The sequence below is a fragment of the Pristis pectinata genome, chromosome 28 (genome assembly GCF_009764475.1).
Source record: "Pristis pectinata isolate sPriPec2 chromosome 28, sPriPec2.1.pri, whole genome shotgun sequence".
NCBI lineage: Eukaryota > Metazoa > Chordata > Chondrichthyes > Rhinopristiformes > Pristidae > Pristis > Pristis pectinata.
Genome location: NC_067432.1, coordinates 10,604,479 through 10,628,308, shown reverse-complemented (window position 1 = coordinate 10,628,308; position 23,830 = coordinate 10,604,479). Strand labels below are relative to the sequence as shown.

Sequence of the window (23,830 nt, the reverse complement as noted above, 5' to 3'; positions counted from 1 at the left end):
CATCCAGTCCACTGTTGAATCTTAGAAGTAATTTTAGTGCACCTGAAATTTGCAATCAATTCTAAATTATACCTCAAATAAGGCCCAAGCGATCAGGAATAGTTTAACGTGGGCGGTTTATTTTATCTGGAATCTTATTAAATAATTTACTCTAAAATAAATCAAGCAGACATGTATCCTTCAAAGAAAAATCTAATATAACTAAATATAAATATGTGTTCAAAAATTACTCGGATTTAGCATTGCGGAATATTCCTCTTTGCAATAGAGTGACAGAATTGTTTTAAAGGTAAGGATAAAGTCAATATTTAGACAAACCATTGCTGAAAATTTAATTACTTTTAATAAACACTGCTTAAAATTATATTGAAAGCTTTATGGAGATCACTTTCAAGGCAATCAATGCTGTTGAACATCTAATTCTCGATGATAATATGCATATGCTAAAATTCTGAAATGTTTTAAATCTCAGGTATTTAGGGTTCGCATATCGGAGTCAGTTATGTCTAAAGCGTTTGTATTCTGCTCAAAACATGCTTTCAACGCCATACAGTTTATGGTGAGCGTGAACCTCTTTCCACCTTTAAACTTGTAATCTTAAAGTCCACAATCGCCGAAGACAAATTACAAGTTACTGGAGAGAGGGGAGCCGATTCGCTATCCACCTTGCTGAAAATATTCGAATCGGAAGGATTAGCAGTGCGGACAATCTGACACAGAAAGCAGCAATCCATTTACATGCAACATATGGTAGAACAAAAAGGGAGAATTGTTTAACGGCTTAAATCCCGATGTCCAAGTTCCGAGATGTTAAATATTCAATAGCGCTGGACCTTGCTTTTTATGTCGGTTCTGTCTGACTTACGGGAAATTGACATTAATTTACCTCCGTCCGTCCCCTGGTGTGGGAATATTATATTATGGTGAGTTTGTAAAACTACACTTTTTAAACTGTAAGCGCACTAACGTTCTTTGTATTTGGAACTAGTTTGGGTCTCGGAGGCGCATCTCACAGTCACCCACACCCACACACAGCTAACCGTAGTCTTTGCAATGTGTTAAACGTGAAGTTTGCTTTCTGACAGATAATCTTCAGATCCAGAACCGTTCTGACTAAGAATATGACAATCACAGGACAAGAATAAACAGATTTACGCACAGCTATATGATCTTGCATGCGAGTCCCTCGGACAAGTATTTAGTTCGCTCTTCCTAACGTATACATTATAACTCCCTGTGACCAACTAGAGGGGCTCTGAATATTCGCATATGCACACAGATCTCCAATAACTCCCATGTATCTGTGAGAGAACCACAAAGAGCCATTTTATCTTTAGTCACGGAAATGGGATCTGCCATAGCTTACATTTCGGGGGAATTATTGGGAAACGGTACCAATTTGAAGAAATGTTTTCGAAAGAATTTTATTTTTTCTGTGCGCGTTTTAAATGCGTTTATTACAATTATAAGCAGTTCAGACGGAGCAGCGCGAATTCAGACTGACTCACTGCAGCCTCGCGAGTTGGAATTAACGCGAAGTCTAATAGTAAAGGGATATATATTTCGACTTTGCAGACAGAAAAAAATAAGAGTGAGAAAATTCTGTTTTTTTTCAATGAGAATCCTTTGCTCCACAACGTTACACAGCGTACGTACGTTTCACGTTGGTTCAACGTCCCTTTTGAAGTGTTAGACTCCCCGGTAAATGTTTAAACCACTAATATTGAAATGTTTTTAATATATGTTATATATATTCTTTCTGGTTGCTGTTGCAATCGGCGCACGAGGTCCTTTGGAATAATTGCGCAGAATTAAGGAGAGAATGAAGTGGTTGGTGCACTTTGTAGGTGACGTAGAGGCGACGTGAGTAGGCTTTGCCCCCCAGTGACACATCCAGAAATGCCTGTGTGACATCTCCTGTTCTTCCTCAACGCTCATCATTCTTTCGCCAACCCTGTTTCCGAACAGGAGCCCGTGGAGAGATCGAGAGAGAGAGAGAGAGAGAGAGAGAGAGAGAGAGAGAGGGAGAGCGAGAGAGAGCGAGAGAGAGAGAGAGAGAGAGAGGGAGGGAGAGAGAGAAAGCAAAAAAAAGGGTGATAAAGGCTCCCTCAGAACTAGCGCACCTCCCCCTCCAAGGAGAAGAAGAGCGAACGGCAGACAACTCACACACACCGCAGGCTGGATTGGAATGTAGGAACCGTCAGCCCAAGGTAACAGAGTGCTGCTCCCCAAGAACCTTTTGATTGAAGCCAAAGCGCGCAACACACACACACACACACACACACACACACACACACACACACACACACACACACACACACACACACACACACACACACACACAAAGATACTTAGTTAATTGGACGGGCGATTGGACGGGATGAAAATGGTCAGATTGCGGAGGCAACCCCCTCCCTCTCTTGCCCGAGATCTTGATTCGAACTAAGGTTATTTAAAACAATACGCCTTTAAAAAAATGTTACTTTAATTTACTAAACTTGCTTTTCTCCGGAGGAACGGCGCACCTGATGTAAGCGGACCCAATTAACCGCGGTTATTTTAATATTGTGGAATTTTGTGAAAAACGCTGCTTTCTCTCGCCCAGACCGGACTGGTACATAAATCATTTTGTTCGGCGAAGTGTGCAGAACGCCTTGATGTCGAGTTTATTGAAACGCTGCTAAAAATGAAGTCTTTGGTTTGGAAGGCGGACAATGGGTACCCCGATGTGATATGAACAAAGAATTTGGATGTTGTTGAGTTTCAGGACACGTTCGCCCGCTCCGGTGGCGAAGGCAAGGAAAAAAAATGCAATTGAGCAGCCTGTCGTCTCCTCCAATCTGGTGTGTGAGAAAATGTTGGGGGCTAAAGTTGGTTTGGCGTGGTTATTTCAGGGGTAATGAAGCAAATGTAATTCAATAGGAAACGCGGGATTGGTGATAAGCAAACTGCACAAGTTGGACACTGAAATTAATTAGGAAAAATCAACTCTCAGAAAACTTATTGTCTTAGGAATTGTTTGAAACTAAAATATTAAAAGGAAGAGTTTGGTTGGAATGAATATGATTACAAATGCTTTAGATATTAAACTGAAGGGTTTTACATTTTTTGATTTAAAACAGGCAAAGATGCATTAGATTTTTTCAAAAATAATTCACATGATCTTTCCTGTCCATATAACGCTTATAAAGTAGAATTGTATTTACATTTTTTGAATATATTTTTTTACAAAAAAAGAGTGCAAACTAAATCAAGGATAGCATTTCGCAATATGAGCCGTTTAGGTAGGAAAGAGGGAGAGATAGATGGGGGGGGGAGAGACGGAGCGAGGGGGAGAGGTAGAGAGAGAGAGAGAGACTGATGCTGAAATGAGCAGAGACGGTGGGATGGTGAGTGATAATGAACTTGAGCTGTCTGCTATCAGATTGATAGTCTCTCCTGCTGTCAAGTTCATGTGACGGCCCCTTCCCCGCTGCTCCTGCCCGTTTGTGGACGGCGGGAGACGGCAACCTTCCGCCCTGGCAACACACCCCAGACGAGGGCGAGAGACTTTTGTCTTTCCATTCAGAGCGAGCTGAATTCGGCAGCTCAGACCCTTCATCAGATTACAAAGTACAATTAAATACAAAAAGAAAGTTTACAAGAGAGCTTGATTTTTCCTCGCGGATTATAGGCGTCATTTTATTCATCTAATTGAGTTATAAGACTCAGCAAGTAAACCATTAGCATTAACCGAGTACTTCAATAGCTTCAATCACCTTAGACACACGACATTTGATTTTGCAGTGGAACATATATTTTAATCACATTCTTTGAGGAAAAATGGTGATTCGAAATTTTTGACTTTTGCAAAATTTTACGTCAGGGAGGAGGGGAAATGTGGATTGTAAAAACAGGCAGAAAATCCATGCCATTTGTAAAACCGGTTGCAGATAGGTGAATATAGACCTGCCCGCGTTGTGTGCTGTGACTGCTGCCTGTACGGTTAACTGTTAGAGAGCGCTAGCTGAACTCAATGGGAGGCGAATTCCGGGGGCAAGTGAGCGGAGAGAAACTGTCTTATTTAATAGTGGCTCATTGTGGGTGATCATTAAGGAGAAGAATTTGGTGGGAAGTCATTGCTGTTGTGTTGGGATTTCGGCATCAAGCGCCCCCCCCTTAACCCCCCCCCCCCCCCCACCTCACCAACAACCCAAGTGCTGGGTGGTTGCAGTCTGTAGGGTACTGCTGGAGCTGACGTCAGCGCGGGGCTGCGCAAGAGGAAGGTTGAGGCTAGAGATTGGAGAGATTTGGAAAGACGCAGCCAGAGACTTCACACGCAGAGCAAGAGGCAGATCTCACATCGGCGGGTAGGTACAGGTCAAGACCGACGAAGAAAGCTCCCCGCCAGCCCTCCCCCACCCCTCTCTCCACATCCCCCTCCGATCGTTGGCATTTGAAATATAGCCATCAGTATCCTCAAGGAATAGGATCTATATTTTGTGAGCGACCATTTGCCGGTGCAAGGCGAGCTTCCACCGAAATCCTCGCTGCCGCGCTGAGCTGTGCCGGGCTGGTACAGAGTCTTCCATTTCGCCGGGTCCTCTGTGCAAATATCGATGCGCTTTCCGCCTAAAGTTTGAGGGATTAATCTGAGCCAAAGAGGGGAAGCGACCTCGCATTAAACAGGCAGGTTTAAAGTTAGAGCAGCGACTGGACATGTGTTCCTGTAATAGGCCGAGGAAGCGGCGTTAAACTTGGTGTCTATTGCTTGACCCATCCTGAGGTCATTACTTATTGGTAACTAGGCGGGTGAGGCACCTTTTCATTGTTTCATCACCCCTCCCTCCCCTTCTTCCCCTCCACTCTGTTGGGGGGGGGGAGGGGGCGAGGAGGGGGAATTAGGGCAAGGCCACGGTCATCGGCGGCTCTCTATTCTTCTCGACGCTGACGCCGCAGTTCATGGCCAAGTCTGTGCACAAGATGGGAAGGCAGTCGCCTTCGTTGCCCATACTACCAGCCCCACCCCCGCCACTACTCACCAACACCCCACCCCTTCCAAAGACCATTCTTGTGGTCACTATAAGAGACGGGCAGACCGCATTATTCCAACTTATCCAACTCGTCTCTTTGCAGCTGGTTCCACCTTCGGAATTCCTAAAAGGAAATCCATGTAGGGAAGGTCAATTCATTCCTGGATGGGATTCGCCTGACGCCAATTTGATCGAGGTATAATTTTGTATAAGTGTCTGCGGGCCTTGGAGATGAAGGCGTTGCTGGGGTTCGGGTGAATTTAAGGTCTACGTTTGGAACTAATTGCTGTTGGATTATTGTACACTGTGAGTTATATTTCAACCTTACTTGATGGCTAATTTTAGTTTGTTCTCTGTCTCCCCCCCCCCCCCCAGTTTGTTACATGTTAATTTCAGCTGCATTGTTGTAAGTGATTTGATCTTTTTCTTGAGGCAAAGATTTTGCATTCCTTATGTTAATACTTTTTTTTACATATTGTAACTGCTTCTAGATATCAAACCTAATACAAGTATAAAGGGGGGCAGTAAATATGTTTTGTTTTGTGAAAGATTTGATTTGAAATAGAACAACAGGCGCAATATAGTAATTGGATGTTAATTGGAACAGGCCAGACACATTGATAGTTATATACTGCTTACATTTCAGCCAAGTTAAGATGAACAAGAGGCCGTTGGGAGTAAACTGGCCCTGTTAGTATCAGCTATAAATAATGGAAGAAATGCCACATTATCACAATCCTGACTGACAACACCGTTTTTGAGCCAATTTCTGATAAGCCTTACTTATATTTAGTAGCTGTTGGGAGCATGGAGAACTCGCATTACCGTACTTAAAAGAAGAACCAGTGAGGGCATTTAAAAGCATGGGTTACTTGAGGTTTTACTAAAAATAACTTGTAATAATTATAAAGAAAGTGCGTCAGACGTAATGTACGTACAATGGGGACTGTGTTTGCTTCTCAACGTGATTATGTGAACTGATTATCTCCCGCCTGATGTGTTTATAAATCTGAATAACTCACTGGCAAATATATAATATTCGTTGCTTGGAAATAGCAGGGATTTAATGCAAACTTTGCTGACGGTGGGGCGAATCCTGATTTCTTGTTAGGATTGCTGTAAACAAATAACCCGAGGTAAAGGGATTTTTATTTCAGATGCCCGTGTTAAGTTGAGGTGGAGTGCAATGGATCTCTTTGAACTATTTGTCCATCCACCACATTGAATATTACATGGAAAGTGCAACGTGCACGGGATCACCTGGGAGATATTCCTCAAGTTTAACCGCACCAGAGAGGCCTATTATATAAAATTGCTAAGGAAGTATAGATTTTGTGTTAAGGTAAAATGTTAAAACCTCGCCGAGGCTAATTGGAAACAGACCTTACTTATAGGGACAGAGCAATTGCAGCACCCGGGCCAGCACTCTTAGTTGAGATAATGAGACCGTGAGCCTGTGCCTGTTTTTCTGTTGTCCTATGATTCAGATTTTGGACCAAGCAACAACTACAATCTGCTTCTACATTGGAAATGAATAACGTTATCTATTTTTTTCAAAGATGGAACTGGGCAGACTCAGCCCGCGCTGCGGTAGTTGGTATCAATCTTAAGAAGATGTCAATCGTCATGACATTTAACCCCGTAGAACGCTAATCCTTTTAACACCTGACGCTGTGAAACATGACACAAGTATTCTTTATCAAACAGTTCTGTTTTGAGAGGCGGGAGTAGGGGATAAGAATATTAGAACATATCTTCCTGGCATCAACCCTCGGTTTGTAGACCGTGGGTCTGCTAAAATGCTCTACTGCTGTAAATATTCCAATAACAGAAGGGACTTGATAATGCCATGACCACATATGGTATGCATAGACCTCTACAGACATCCATATGTGCACATATCATAAATATAGATTATATATCTGCAAAAGAATATGAATTATCTCTACGCATATTCCCTCATATATATGCACCTCCACGCGCACATACAACTGTATGTCTTTAAATATTATGTACCCTCAAAATACGAATGTCTATATAGATAAATGCAGCTTTTTACAGGCGTGCACATACACACACCTCTACACATATACGCATACGGTAGAAATTATCCGAATTTTCTTAAAACATGCACTCACTTTGCGTGGCATATATTTTTATCCTAAATGTTAATTTAGATGTTCTCAAAATGTATCTAACAATATCTTTCTTCAACCCAATTCCATTTATGAAAAATAAATTCCAATAAATTTACTTCATATAATAACTGCCTTTTTAGAGTATCTAATGGTGTAATATTGTCTTAAAAATCTATCTGTTATTAAAGAACGACTTGCACTCATATGGCACCTTTAATGATATCAGAACACCCCAAAGCGCTTTGCAGCCAATGAGGTACTTTTGAAGTGTGTTCACAATGGTATTGGAAGGAATATTAATTTAATAAAACATCTCATTATCTGAACAATAAGGTGCCCTTGATATGGCACGGAGTGAGGAGATCAGAGTTTTGCTTTTCTTAAACAAATGTTGCATAATGAATCGATTTTTATTGGACATTATTCTGCAATTGGCATGCCAGATTTGACTGACGTAACACTCGGCCCCCAGATTTTTTGTGATATGAATTTCATCTAAAACAGTGCAATGGTCTCTGATGAGAGCAACATTTTAAGGATGTTATAGCATTTCAAAATCCCAGTACAGTCTTCTCATTTATTCTCTTTGTTCAATGCACATATTTCACACACGGATGCAAAAACATTCTACTGTTTTTAATGTTATTGCCTCAGTTTTTACATATCAATACACTTCTATCCTCCAAATAGAAATCCCGTAAATTATGATCAAAATTCATGTTACACGTGCATCGTGACACACAAAGCTATTGTAGTCTTGATGGTAGAACATCCCCTCCAAAGAAAAAAGAAATCCCTGTTGGTCTCTATTAATGAATAAATTAATTGAATCACAAAACGCAAAAAAAAACAAAGATTAAGGCCACGTTGAAAATGTTATAATAAAAATCCTAATAATTTTAATATCCGCCTGTTTCTGCAAAACATTGCACTGAATGGCATTAAAAATACATAGAAATTTTTGATTTTTAAAGCAGCCATTCAGTATCTGATCGACTGCATTCAAGAGTATTTGGCACCTCAACATGGCTCTCAAAGATTATAAAAACTTTGACTATTCAAATAGATTTTAACATAATAACCAAAAATTATTATTTCTTAAAATCACACTAGAATCTTCTAATTGTGAAAAAAGTGAATGAATTCCAATTGTGCACTTTAAAAAATACAAAGAAAACGCATGAAAATAAATGCCTGAAATTAGCTATGAAATTGCCATTGTTTCTCTTTGTTAAAAGTTGCATTTTATAGGCTGCAGCTGTAAATATTCCGAATACTAATTTTTGTAGAGCATCAGAGTCTTATTTGAATTTGCGAAAACACATCACTGTTCGGTTCTTTTACTTTGGAAAGAACGCAAAGTAATCTAAAATCAATCTGTGTCCTGCTTCAGTACCTTGGGTGGGTTGGGATGTACAAGTTGTTTCAAGAAGTGTTGACTTCAGGGAAGAGTGCATTTGTTTAACTTGAAGGATCATGGATGAGGTGTTCGGTTTATCCAGGCTAACACTGTTTTATTTTAGCAGCTGATCTCATGGCTTTGCCCTTATTGACTGTTCAGTGTCGTATTTTAGACTTCTTTGGTGGAACAAAGTTGTTTACAGCAGTTTCGAGGTATTCGGGTGAAACGATAAAGAAAACGACTATTTATTTGATATATGTTAAATCACCCTATGTTACTTGATTAGGCACTGGGACTGCAGAGTTTATGAGAGAGCTCTTACCAATTTCAGTTAAGCCCACGATTTTAAGAACTTGAGTTTTTATTATGCTTCAAAACTGATTTTTAAAAAAATCACTGCTAAAGAAGATCAATGTGTATCAATTCTAGACAGAAGCGACTCCACAACTTGGGTTAAGATATTCAGTAGGAAGTGTAACTGGGATATCCTAACCTATAGCCACAGGACCGTTGTCTCGACGCAAGGGAACTGCATCAAAAAGTTCCAGACGATTCGGTTCAAATTATTTCCACCTGCCCGAATCATTAAAACAAATTTAAATCGGAACGATCTGTTTTGTTGAACCGTCCCTTCCTAAAAACCATGTCTCAAACAATCCGAGGCAAACGATTGCGGATTTAGACATCGATGGAACAAATCAGTATAATCGGATTTGAACAGTGGGCGTCATCCGCAGAATATATTAAAATATCTTTAGTAATTGGAGGAACCAGATGGACTCTTTCTAAAAAAAAGATCATTTTGTTAGAATTCTTTTCTTTCCAATAAAATGATCATCAAAATATGAAAAAAATTATCAAGGTGATAATCCATGTTTATTTTGTGGGATATATTGGAACTGATAATACTGGAGTGTTAAAAGAGTCATTGAGGAGATCCGTCACACCGAGGAGTTTTCTTGTACGTATTTTTAATGTATAGAATTGTTTTTGAATTCCTCCAATTCGAAATAGAAAACTTACTTTTGGAATAATTACCAAAATACTGACTTGAAGGCGAGAGTAGATAAGCTTTTTTTTTGGAACAACTATTTGGGTTAGATGACTGAACAATCTATAAAGTACTCAAAGACTTGCAGTTTGGGGCCTGAACCTAAGGAAGGTGGGTGGGGTGGGTGGGGAATTACTCCAGTTCTCTATCTCTCTTCCTTCAAAAATAAAACAGAGAAATTCTTTAGCCGTACTCAATTTGGAATCGGAATTGGAATTGGTTTATTATTGTCACTTGTACCGAGGTACAGTGAAAAACTTGTCTTGCATACTGTTCATACAAGATCAATTCATTACACAGTGCATTTAAGGTAGTACAAGGTAAAACAATATAGAATGCAGAATGTACTCAATTTCAACAACATTGCTTATTTTAACTTCCATTTATAAGTGTTGTGGTATTTCCACGAGTTAAGTTAAAATGAAGAGACTCAAGAACTTAAGTACTGGCGGTGTGATAGAGCTGCTGCGCAGGATTCACGGAAAATTATTCCATGATTACACCTGGGTGTGTTTATTTTTCTTTTGCGGCGTAGAGTTTCTTATAATAAAAGAATCTAGAATCCCAGTCACCAAACTAAACTGAGGCGTTACTTTAGATTAAGACAGATGCTCAAATGTGGTAAAAACGATTAAGGACAATGAAAGAGTTCATTTCTCTTTTTTTCCCAATGTACTAAAACACAAAAGAAGCTTTGACTTTCCAGCTGGTTCATTGTATATAAATGCAATGTTTACATACATTTCTTGTGGGAAATGCCTATTGAAAATATGGTTACTTATGTAATGAGGTTATTAATCAATCTACCAAGTTATATACTTCTGAAGTTGATTTTATATATGTACCACAGACAAAATTGAAACAACTATTCCTGTCCTCTCAGTGTATATATATATCAAAGGCTAATATCATAGATGCATTTGATTTCGAAGTGCTTATTTGCATATCGTAATTCTAAACAAACATCAAACGAATTTCAGAAATCTCTACTTTTCCATTTTTGGGTTTATACAGAATCCTAAACTGTTCAAGAATTCTTTTGGCCAGGTTAAGACCGGGACGAGAGACAGAGTTGACAAAGGCTGTGACGCAAGCAGCCTGGTTGTTTGCAATTAATCCCTCACCTATATTTAGATGATTTGACGTTTTGTTGTCGTCGAGACTTGAAATGAAACAAAATTAAGCGATTCCTATCACTCTTTCACTAATCCCGTGTTAACCCCAATCATCCAATATTCAGGACCATATCATTATTAACCGTGAACATTTTCTGTAAATCCAATACAGTACATTTGTGGCCTTAATTTTCGAATTATTTCAACAGTAAAAAAAATCCCGCTTCCATCTTTAAACGTCACATTAACTTTAACAACAGTGCACAGGAATATCTAATTCTCACATGAACTAATTTTGAAACAACAATTTCACATCTGTCTGAATGCGGGCTATAGATTTTGGCAGAGATTTGTGTATTTATTATCCCCACTTTACCCCCATTTTGGTTTTAGTTTCCATGCGATGATGGAAACCGGAGATTAATTGGCAAAAGCAGAAAAATACTGGAGGTGAATCGGGGTCAGTGTGTTTGGTTATTTTTTTTTTTACCAAAATGACGTAGAGCTCATTATTAAAATGCAGCCTAGAAATATGCAAATAAGGTAGAATTGAAGGCATTCGATTTTGTCTTTCATTTCCATGCACTTTTCTGCTTTCCGCTTAAATTGTGGTCGATGTTGTCCCTGGTTAATAAACGGACCAGGTTTACTTTGTGACAGAAATGTACGCTAATTACTCAGGATGAAAATGAATACCGAGTACATGGCTCGTGGCTTATACTGTAGTTCGACGATTTTTATTTTTGAGTAAGCTCTTTTATAGCCGCGCTCTGGGGATTCTACTGGGAATCCAAGCCTGGCGCTCTAATTGCAGACCATGTATAATGAGCCTGTTCATTTGCCAGTAAAGTCTATTTGCAAATCCCATCCTGGAACTTTTTGCTGCCATGGGGGGGAAGTCGTGAGAAAGAATGAAATGAACGGCCGAGATTCGCGACAAACTTTCATTTTATGAGTAACAAAATATGCGAATAAGATGTAATTGCAGCAATTAAATAAAATATATATTTTTAAAAATACAAGAAAGACGATAATCGTGCGTTGGCCTAGTTCAGCACCAGTTTGAACCCGACTAGTTCCTTGCAATCCTGAACACGAGACAGTCAATCTGCTTTGATTTTTATTGCGGCAAGTAACTACTGTTAGAAGTGAGATCTGGTTTTGCTAAATTGTGTTCTGAAGAATTAGCTTGTAAATAGTAAAAAAAAACAAATGCTTGTGCATGTGGTTGGATTAGAGAAAGGACATAATTTAATATTCAAAAAATGTTCGTGTTTAATTTGAAATCTCCCACCACTGGACCCTGGCTCCTGATTGGTTAGGAATATATTCTCAATGTTGGAATTGTGGAATTTCTTCGGGCAATCGCGCTTGCTATGTTTATACCTTTGGAGGTATCGTTTTAATCGAACATCCCTTTAGATCCAAGGGTTAAGATAGTGAATTGTGACAGACTCAATTTGAATTGGAGGTAATATCTGAAACCAAAAAAAAAGCGGGAAATCTTTGTGATTTGAATAAAGCCGATGGAAAACAGGGATTGGTTGCCGCTGTAGTTCCGTCACCACTGAAAGACCAATTAGCATGTGAATAGCAGTGGATCTTGTGCGTGGGTGTGTGTGTGTGTGTGTAAGTGTGGTGTGTGAGAGAGACAGAACGTTCAATCTTGGCTGTGGGAGAGTCAGGTCAGATCATGGATTGAATGCAAAAAAATGTTAAGATCTGTTCGTGCTAAGCGTCTTCCTTCTGACCCTGTAGAAATGCAGAATCTGGTGTGTCGAGCTCGCAGAGGGAGAGGTGCGAGGAGCCGCCAGTTGCTCGCTGCTGATATTTTCTCTTCCTTCTTTGATGACAGATGGAAAAATCTTCTTGACCCCTCTTCCACCGCCTGAGATGTGGAGCGGAAGTTGGCTGCTGTCTTTGGTTATCTAGCTGTATGAGTATTGATGATCTATCATAAAGCTAGATAACCGAAAGTAGAATCCACTTCCACAGCTTCGAGGAGAGCAAGAGCGAACAAAAGATGACCAAATGCAAAGAGTCAGAAAAGAAAACTCGTGGTCACAGTCATCAGGTCGACTGGAGACAATACCATTAAAACAGGCCGCGAAGCGACGTGAGTAATCTCCCTTTCTATAAGATGAACTACTCTTGCTTTCATTCCCCCGTTGCAGAGACTTATTGCTGATTTTTTTAAACGCTAATTGTCATGCTAGTTGAACTCATTTCGAAGCAGACAGCCGAGTTTATGCAGGAATAAAATGTTAAATCGCTTTCCTCCTCTTTCATCTCATTACATCAAGGCAGCACGTTGCCTAGACGTCTTAAAATCTGTTGTGCAAATCTCAGGGTTCTCATTGATCGTTTAAAGCGAGGGGTTTCGCGAAGGACAGCCATTTGGCTTAAATAGATTAAACATTCCTTTATTAGATTACACTCAAAACCCAACCGGCGCGGAATGTGCAGGCAGATTAGCATTCCAGACTTTTTGATTGGGTTTTAGGTTGGCCCCTTTAAGAGGTCAAGTTCTCGATAATTTGGTCACTTTTCAGGCAAGGGTGGCAGCTGTTTGCTGTTGGCCTCTAGGTATCCAGGAACGGTGAAGTGGAGCAGAAATAACGCTAACTTTTCTTTATTTTCGCGTGGAAGGAGGCGGGGGCTGTCGGGGGCCCTCACTCCCATTTCCAACACAGACGGACCACATTGGGAGCTCCCCATTCAAACCCGCCAGTGACATGGTTCTGAATTCTAATGAGATGTCCACTTTGCGACGAACCGTCCTCGCCCTGTCTCACTTTCGCCCTCTTTCTCCCCCCAACGCCCCTGCCCGAAAACCCTCCACCTCCAAGTGTCTCCTGATGTCTAACGAGTTCAGTGAGGAATATAGTTCACCGCCGCCGTTCCATTACAGTCGAAATTTGGCACTTGGGATTGACATACACCGCCTATGCAAAGCAAATACATTTGAGTTTTTTTCCATTTACTTTAAATTAAAATGGAGTACAAAACATCCTTCTTGCAATATACCGCTGACCAAACAATCTTAAAATGACAAAATATTTTAAATTTTAAAATGTAATGCATAAATAAAAATATTTATTCAGTGAACCATTAAGGTTCTAAAGCACTTTTGTTTCCAAAGGTCGAACACCACTATGGAATTCGTGTCATGAAATCATCTCACTGAAGTGATAGTACAAAATTGAGTTGAAATGTAAATGATTTGTCACCAGGTTACATATTTCAGGGAGTTTTTTGTTGTTGACATTTGAAGTAGTTATTCACAGGGTTGTCAGGGAGGTGGGAAGAATCTTTAATAGAGCATTTGACACCGAAGCTGGAACCCGTAAATCATCAAACAACAGGAGTCTGGGTCAATTTGCCCTGGAAATGGCGAAAGGCCAGAATTTCTCCCGGTCATTCGGTCACACCGAGTCACTCCACTTCCAAAAAAACAGATTTTGAATCGTGACAATGATTCAAAATTTCTCTTTCTGCTCACCTGTCATTTATTCGTTGTACTGATGGCATCCGTTCCGTTCTCTTTACCGGGAGAATTCTGATTGAAGAGAAACCCTGGAGTAATTCAGTTTTAAAATTCCGTGTACGCCAACTAACTTTTGAATAAACAGACCAATATGTGGCATAATGACAAAAGCTGGAACCACGTAAGCCGCATTTATAGGACTGAAAATCTCTTACTAGGCAAACAAATCTCTTCACTGCGCGACCAGAGAACCTGTTTAAGTATCCATATTGGGAGATGTTGGGGTGGGGGGGAGGGGCATACTAAGTATTGACAGGGTTTCGTATCCCGATCCTTACTCTTAATTATCCCAACTCCAATCTACTGGAGACTCAGCTTCAACAATCTACCTTTCCATCCGTCTATCCCCATGCTGTGGAATGGGTATATGGGCTTTCTTGATGAGGGACACCGTAATTTCTCTGAGGCAGGGAAGTTAGTTGTGTGAGCAGCATTGCCTGACGCATTCCCATGGACACTGCCCCTATATAACCTTGAAACCCACCATTGCTTGACAGTGAGTTTGTTCACCCACCTGTGGCCCGTGTGTCTGGTGGGGGTAGAATGCACTTTTACGAATTGCTCTTCGAAGGGTAACTATTCCTCTCTAGCCAGGTACTTTTATTTCACCTGAAATATGCGTTTCCAATTGAAGTCTTCAGATTGAAATACGCTACTGTGATTATTCGGAGAGTTTGTATGTTGAAAATAACCATAACACGGCCTTTCCCAATGGTATCTGGTGTAGGACTTCCAACAACTGAACCACATGGGCGATTAAGGTTTGACCCTTGGTCCACGCTGATCAAACATTCTTACTGTAACCTTTAAGTGACATTGGGTGTAGAACGAACGTAGAATTGCGTCTGAGATCAAAAGCTGTTCCAAATCAAATGGTGGATTTGGGTTAATCCGTGGGATGTGTAACTGAGGTGCAAGTGTCATTCTCTCGGTTACGTTTGAACCTGAGCCGAAATGTAGTTTATATACAGAATTGGATGTTAGGTTGAATGTCGGGTGCCCAATGAGTTGATTCAGGCCAGAGGTGAATGCTTGGGCCAGGCGTGCTTATTCACCAAGGATTATTCTGGCCTGGACTAAATGATCTCCACTTAAGTAGGGGTAAAGGTGAAATTTTATCAGAGCAGTATGTGATTAAGCACTGCCTGGCTTTATGTGGAGTTGCCGATTTTTGATTTTTTTTCCTGCTTTCATTGTAAATTTCGAAGCAGCTCCCGTTCTCCACGAAGATCCACCTTCCCACCAGTTTCGCATACCAGATGACACTGTGAAACTTGGATGTCGAGTGTCTCAAATGTTGACAAAGCTACTTCATTAAACATTGAGGCATTGCCTGACATCTTTTCCCGTGATTTAGATCTGCAAAGTGATAACTCTGTAATTAAAAAGAAAAGCTTTATGTTGGGAAATAATAGAATATGTGATCACATTGTGACATTGTACCATACAGACCAGGGAAGTCCTGTGCTGAAGTAAAAGCAAAACCAGCTGGAAATGTTCAGCGGGTCAGTTTGTATCTTTGGAGAGAGAAAGGAAGCTAATGTTTCAGGTCCATAAACTTTCATCAGAAAAAATGATGCTGAAGTAACTCATCTGAATGTGGAATGTTGCAATTGGTTTTATAAAGAGGGACCTCAATACTGATCACTGGCCCTGCTCATAGGTGAAGAGCACTGTAATTGAGTGAAGAAGAAAATGTTTCACAGCAGGCTTAGCATTTTAAAGAAGGGTAGAAAGGAAACTAACTTACAGTAAAAAAACACTGAAAGGATGTGTATACTGTAGCTGGGTCTAAATAACATTTAAAAGTGCAATGTTCAGGGCAGATTTATTGTCTTCTGAAAGAGAAAATTAGTGTGATAATGTTCAGAAGAAGGACCCATGAGGGGTACCAGCCAACATGGTTGTCTCTCTTTCCAATACTGGCAGATCTGCTGTTATTTCCTGTGTGCACAGTTTTTCACTTCACTCTTTGGCTGCTGTTACCAAATTGGAAAAACCCAGAAATGTCTTTTTCACTGTGAGTAAGGTATTATCAGTGGAGGTATGAACTATATTTAAAATGAATTGTTGGAACAAAAGTTGGATTCACTGATTAATTGTGGTTGGATTTTTGTGAAGATGGAGATTTCTGAGCTTGAGCAAGATGCCCTCAAAATGGAGCTGAAATAAAAAATATATATCTATTTACTTATGGCAATCACATTTAAATTAAACTAAATGTGATTGCCCTCAGCTGCTGTCATTGTAGGACTGGTATAAAACAGTACACTCCCTCTCGACCTCTCTGGAGAGTTTTACTCCTTAATTTTGCTTTATGATAATCAGTAAATGCTTTGATTTTTTTAAAATCTACTGCTGAATTCCAAGTATTTCTGTTTTATAATAGGATATATTTTGTTAACAATAACAATATATATGTAAAATTTATTCAAGACTTCAGCTGGCTTTTGTCAGAGGAAAACACTGCTCAGATTAAAAATGATGTGATGTATAACTACAGGATAGAAGGGCTCTTTAGGCAATAAAGTGCTGGAAAATATTAACAGATCCTGCATTATCTGTGGCAATGGAAACAAAGTTTCAGGTCCACAACTTAGCATCAAAGTATTTTACTCTTTCAGTTTTGTCTGTAATGGTCAATGTTGAAGATTTACAGTACAAAATTAAATTTGAATGTAATTAAAAATGCAAGAGGAAGGCAAATAACACCAGGAGTTGCCCATTTCGTTGCTTGAGTCTGCTTAGGCATTTGCAAAGATCTTAGTTAATGCTATGCCACAAATTTACTTTTTAACTTGATCGGCACATCCCTTGATTCATTGTGTCCAAAAATCCTCTGATATCACTATTGACTATACTCAATAAATGAGCATCCAAAGCCATCAAGGTTAGAGAATTCCAAATATAAAGACTAATATTCTTTTTGCATCCCCAAATCATTTAATTTTACATTTCAGTACTTTCCATGTCCTCTTTTGTTATTGCTGAAGCTTCATGACAGTATATTGTTCTCTGTACCTTATCAATTGGCCAATATGTGGGTTCCTAGTGAATGTATGCATGCATTGAGACAAACAATACAAATTTTCTAGTCCTCATCTAGTGCCCAGTCATTTATCCATTATATCAGGGGTGTTGTCACCATAGAACCAAGAATGGACATCCTATCTGACTTTTACCATAGTTTTTCTTTTGGCCTCTCCACAGAGGGATTGACACCAGTTTTTGCCCAGATTAGATCAGTTACTTCAACATTGACCCAGATGGAATCTGGCACTTCTGTTCTCAGAGATTCAATAATACACTACCGTGATGCATTGCCAAACATTATACCCACACTTATTTCATTTCTGGCCTATGAATTAAAATATATTGGAATACAACTTTCTATTTTGAAATATTGCACCATTCTGGTGCCATTTCCCCAGGGAAATATTATGTTGAAATTAGTGAGTCATCCTCACCTCCAAGGACATGTTGTTCACTTTGTTGAAAGATACTGTTCCTCTTTGAGTTTCAGATGTGATGAATTAATTCACATGTTGGAAATTAATCTGAGGGAAATAGAAACAATTTAAATATCATAAACTAAATAATGGGCCTTAATCTTAGCTTGAAATTTGGGGAGAGTAAGGGCCAATGTTTTCAATGAAAGTTGGCAAAGAAGAAATAAACAAGCAAAATATCTACCCTTTATGTGTTTCTTATGAACTATCTTGCTTTATGATACTGAAGCAAGGAGAATACTAATTGGATAATAGGAGAGAGGACTGTGACCTGGGAGCTGGGGAATAAGAACATTCCAAATCCAGCTGGGAAGGTGTGAATTTAAGTACCAGGTCTGAACATGTCCTGGATTCACTTAGCTTGGTGTGGCTGGATTAATTAATTTTCCATCTGATATGTGGATGAATGCTGCACTTGTAAGGAAGGGTAGGAGTTGTGAAGCTGTCTGGAGTCTGAATTTTATTGTTCTTCCAGTTTATGTAAATTTCAACAATAAGCATTGGGAAAAATGCGTTCTAAGAGTTTTGTGTAAACGTAGAATTATTAGCCTTGTACAATATTGTCAAGCTGACTCTTGCTGTGGTTTGCCACTTGATTCTGACATTCGTGTGTCCACACCCCACTCTTGAACATAAAGACATAAGCTAGTTTGATACTCAAATCATCTAATATGCTGCATTGTGAGATTTATTTTCCCTTTAAGGCTAACAGAATCAAAGGCCCTGTTTCAATTTTTCAGTGTTTAATCATTTTTTTCCATTCCTGGAAGAAAAGTAGGGAGTTCTCCCATTATCATTGTTAACGTTCATCTCTCTATCAACATCATTTAGAAAAGAAACAGTTTGAAAAATGTTCGTTTAATTTGCTTAAACAATTGCTCTCCAATAAGTCATCTGTTGTGTGCAAAGTCCTTTTAGATTACTCTTAACAGATTGGTGCCATGCTTTATAAATATTAGTCTTTTTCACATAAGATCCTGTGTCTCTGGGATCCATGAGCTAGAAGGAATATTAACTAGAAAAGAGAACTGTAAGCTGAAGGTGTGATGAGTTGCATATCCATTGGATCTGAAGTTGGGATAACAATGAATGCATTCCCAATCCAGCTATGGTTCATTGATGGTTAATCCCACTTGACTGATCCAGTTCCCAATTATTTGTAAGTCTTGACTCACATTTAACTGTGAACTTGTCCATCAAAGCTGCCATAGGTTTGATGTAACTTTTATTTATATTTCACTCAGCTGCACATCAGCAATTAATGTCCTCCTTTCTTGGTGGTGTACGCCACCTATTCTACTTTTAATGTAGGATCATCACTGTAGTAATGCCAGAAGATTAAGGTAATCACATTCATTGTTCCCAAAATATAGCTGTCATTTTTTTTGTTGTTGAAGACAATACAACATTTTATTGCTCTGGTTGGCATGTTTAGGTTCTGGTTGGGGACATTTGGGAAGTGCCAGTGATAGTCCTGGACCTCCCCCATTTGCAGTTTTTGCATGCCTATGAGCACATGAACAATGTAGGCTATTTAGTTTTACAAGCCTCTTCTGCTATAAGGTGAGAATAGAATTGGCTGTTCTGTCACCTTACTCCATGTACCTAATTTTTCTTCATTTCCCTTAATACCTTTGAATATTAAAAGTCTCCTAACTTAGATTTAACATTAACCATTCATTTAGCATTAATTCCATTTGCAGAATTCAGTTCTGAGGTTCCACCACTCTCTTTGTGTGTAGTAGTGTTTACTAGATTAATTTATAAGGTGATTGAGAAAGAGTCTTGAAAAGTATTTTTAACTCGAGATGAAGTGTATTGTCATATGCACAAATACATGTATTCACAGGTGCAATGAGGAACTTACTTGCAGCAACATCACAGGCATATAGCATCAGAGACACAACATTCACAAGAAAAACATAAACTAAACATAAATTATACAAAATTATACAAGAAAGAACACAATAAGAACAAAAAGCAAAGTCCATTTTAGTCAAAGTGATAAGATATCTTTACTAGTCACATGTACATTGAAACACACAGTGAAATGCATCTTTTGCCTAGAATGTTCTGGGGGGCAGCCTGCAAGTGTTGCCATGCTTCCAGCGCCAACATAGCATGCCCACAACTTCCTAACCCGTACGTCTTTGGAATGTGGGAGGAAACTGGAGCACCTGGAGGAAACCCATGCAGACACGGGGAGAACATACAAACTCCTTACAGACAGTGGCCAGATTTGAACCTGGGTCGATGGTGCTGTAAAGCGTTATGATAACCGCTACACCACCGTGCCTGTTTATAGTGTTGCTAAACCGTAGTGATTAGGGTTGTGCCAGTTAGTTCAAGAACCAAATGGTCGAAGGGAATGAATCTGGTGGTGTGGAACTTCAGCCTTCTGTACCTCTTGCCCAATGGTAGCTGCTAGAGATAGCATGGCCCAGATGGTGGGGATCTTTGATGATGGATGTTGCCTTTTTGAGACAGCGCTTTCTGTAGGTACTACCGATTTATATGACACTCAGTTATTTTCAAGTGCCATTGCTTTTGAGTGGGCTGTGTTTTATATTGACTTTGCTGAGTTGAGAGTCAACAAATTAATTGGCAGCTTGGTTCAGTGATGGTGGTGCTCCAGCTTTTCACCATGTAATGTAAGATGTTGTCCAGTGCTGTGGAGTAACACTTCTGTCATTTGAATGAGATGTTAAACTCAAGTCACAGGTACCTCAAAAATGTATGCTGTAGGTCTATTTCATTATTCAAAAAACAAAATGGCCAATTAACTTGTAGGACCTTGTGTGCAATTTAACTGCAGAATTTGTAGAGATAGCAATAGTGACTCAGATTCTATAGTCATGAAGAAGTACTTTACTATGAAAATTAGTAATGCAAGTTCCTTCCCTTCTTTTCATTTTAGGATGTCCCTGATCTCTAATCTTTTTCTCTCTTTCCCTGGGGTAATCTTAATCTAAAAGCAAAATGCTATGGATGCTGGATATCTGGAATAAAAAAAAGTTTGGAAGTATTCACAGGTTGGGTAGCATCTGGGGAGAGAGAATAGGTGAACGATTCAGGGTGAAGATACTTGACCAGAAAGTTAACCTAACTTATTTGGTTGGAAGCTGGTGGATTAAATTGACTTAAATGGATAATAAAATCAGAGGGAGCATACAATGGGTGGTCAATCTGACTGTGACAGTTTACAGCCAGATGGATTATGTTAAAATTACTTTTTATCTTACTGCCTCTCTTTTTTCTGTCTTTTGTCATTTCTTCCTTTACGCTTTTGTCAGACACTCCTTGTCTCTCTCTTTTCTGGCTCTTACATCACGATGAAAATCATCATGATCATTTGTACCTTGAGTGCTTCTTGCTGGTTACTTTTAAATTTAGAAAAAAAAAAGCATTTCACTTTCTAACTCTTCCCTGCATTGAAATAAAGACACAGCTTAGCAGCATCTCTATCCTGCTGTAAGTTACTTTTCTTAAGAGCTTTAAAATATGAAATACCTCCCTTTCCGCAGCCTTCTACAATCTAAAGGCTCTTAAAACATAGGTTGCATGCCATTGAATTACAATTGTCTATTTGCCTCATCTTCACCCTAGCTTGTTCCTGTCATGAAGCTGCTTTGGACTACCTTTCATCCTTGGGTTGGATTTTGAAATCTAAAATAAATTTTCCAGTTTCTCAGTTAGACTGCTGTAGGGGAAGTCACACAATCCCAAGAATCTTATATGTCAGGGTCACTGGAGATGGTGAAGAAATATTAATGGTGAAGGACCAGCTTCATGCAGGCTACAATTCAATTAATAGTTGTCTTTTCCCCTCTAAATTCCAATTGGAACTTGTTCAGATTGGTCAACTTCACCCTGGTTTCCACTACACTGAGAGGAATGGGAATGGGGTTGATGTCAGTTGAGAACAGCAGTTTTTTTGGAGATAGTGGTGTATTGAGGAAGGAAAACTAGAACTGAGTAGAAGTGAGAGAGATCTTCAACAAATTGAAGTTTTTTTTGGAAATGAATATTTTCTGGCACCCTCCTTTACAAACCGGAAAGTATTTTTCAACTTCAGCACATATGTAAGACTTCTTTCTTTGACTAAGGCAAAATAATCAAACAGTTGCCTCTGCTTTAGTTGTTATATTTACCCACAATTTTAAATACATCTTGCCAAATACTAATATATTTCATGTTCACCAGCTGCATTGTAATGTGTATAGAGTTTTTTTTTGACAAGTTGGAATGCATAATCAATTTAGTTTCCTTTTATTTCTGTATGCAGCATCTCCTCTCGATAGCTGAGGTAAAGGCCATAGTAAATGTTCATCCACTTGTCAAGTGTGTGCATTGTTCAATAGAGATCAAAAGATTGTAATCACTTGTGGGAATTCTGGTTTATGATTTCTATTCCTAACTTGGGACCTGTAAAATTTTGGCATATTGGACCATGTCATTTCTTTTCAATTTATTTTTAAAATCAAATTTGGTTCCAAGTCAATCTTTATAACTTAAATCCTGGATCCTGGAATGTAATTCCTTATTCTCTTAAACCTGTCCAATACATATTTTCTTTTGAAGTAGTATGTGCAAAACTGGATGCAAATGTTTAAATGAGGTTTCATCAGAAACCCATGAAGGCTTAGAGTAACCTCCAAATATGTGACTGGTGATCAAGAAACAAGTGAATACACTGGAAATAGCAAGATTTATTGTCTCCACTCTGGCAATATCCCTGCTGTTGTACTGAACTTTTGGTCCAGAAGTTATAACTAATGGCCGTTCCGGTCAAGCTGTTCCAGTATAGTCTCAACTCTGCATCTACCCAACAATTTGGAACATTGCCCAGGTATGCCCTGTCACAAAAAGCAGGTTAAATTCAATCCTGATAATTAATGGCCATCAGTCAATTTACAATCATCAGTAAAGTGGTGGAGGTTTCATTTGCAGTGCTATCAGCTGGCACTTACTCACTAATGACATGTTCATGAAGGCTTTTTGTCCACCTGGCTTTGGACTTCATTAGAGCCATGGTCCAAAACAAAATTGCTGATTGTCAAGGTGAGGTGAGACTGACTGTCCTTGATAACAAGGCAGTACTTGTGTCACATCAAAGATGTCTAATAAAAGTGGTCAGTGGGAATCCAGGGAAAGCCTCTCCACTGGTTCTAATCAGATTTAGCACAATGGAAGTACATTCACTACAGTGAGTACCATGATTCAACAGGGTGGCCAACCAATCCTTTCTCCAGGCAGTTAAGAATAAACATTAAATGCTGGCCTTATCAGCAATGCACACATCCCAGAAGTGAATAATGAAGAAAAGATTCTATCCTGTGCATCTCCATATCTTGGGGCAAGGTGGAGCATGTTATTGCAAATGTCTCCTTACCTGTAATAACATTACACTTGAGAGCATTGGAACTCATTTTGGGTTCTGCTTACTTGCTCTCTCTGACCCTTCTTGGGACACCTCCAAAATAATTATACATGTTAAAGAAAACCTGGATATTTCTTTCCATAGCAACTTACAAGTGTCTCTGTAATTCACCACCATCCAATGAGACTGGCCAATCATCTGTCCAGTTGTTGAAAACCTCACACAGAAAAAGGGGGGAGAACTAAAAAAAATAATTTGGCCTTTTTCTGTGACCCAATCTTGAATGGACATAAAAATTATATATTTTTCCTAATTTATTTTACCTTAGTCTCTTGATGATGTTGATTTTCACTGGACTTGCACAGGCCCCAGCAGTTCTTGAGCACCATATCTTTATGTGTTGGTCTTCATAGCCAAGGGTCACCTGGCATCAAATAAGATCAGTGACCAGTTATTATGATCTACTGAAAATTGTTTTACAAAGAGGTTTGAATGAGGAGTCTTGACCAAGACTTCAGGAGAATTCCCAATATTTCTTTCAATTTTATCATTTGACCTCATCCACCTCCAAGAGCCACTGGAGCAAGGAGCCCCAGGGTCTCAGTTTAATACGTTATCTGAAAGATGATGACCGAATATTTAGCACTCCCTCAATAGAGCACTGCAGCATCAGTGT

The 23,830-nt window shown here is 39.3% G+C and overlaps 1 long non-coding RNA gene across 1 annotated transcript in view; it reads left to right on the top strand.

Moving 5' to 3' along the window:
* Positions 1 to 1,982: 1,982 nt before the first annotated feature.
* LOC127583905 (uncharacterized) overlaps positions 1,983 to 23,830 on the top strand; it is an 84,202-nt gene continuing 62,354 nt past the window's right edge. The window contains exons 1-2 of the long non-coding RNA XR_007958313.1: positions 1,983 to 2,210; positions 12,574 to 12,834. This is a non-coding gene — a long non-coding RNA (uncharacterized LOC127583905). The remainder of the gene's footprint in view (positions 2,211 to 12,573; positions 12,835 to 23,830) is intronic.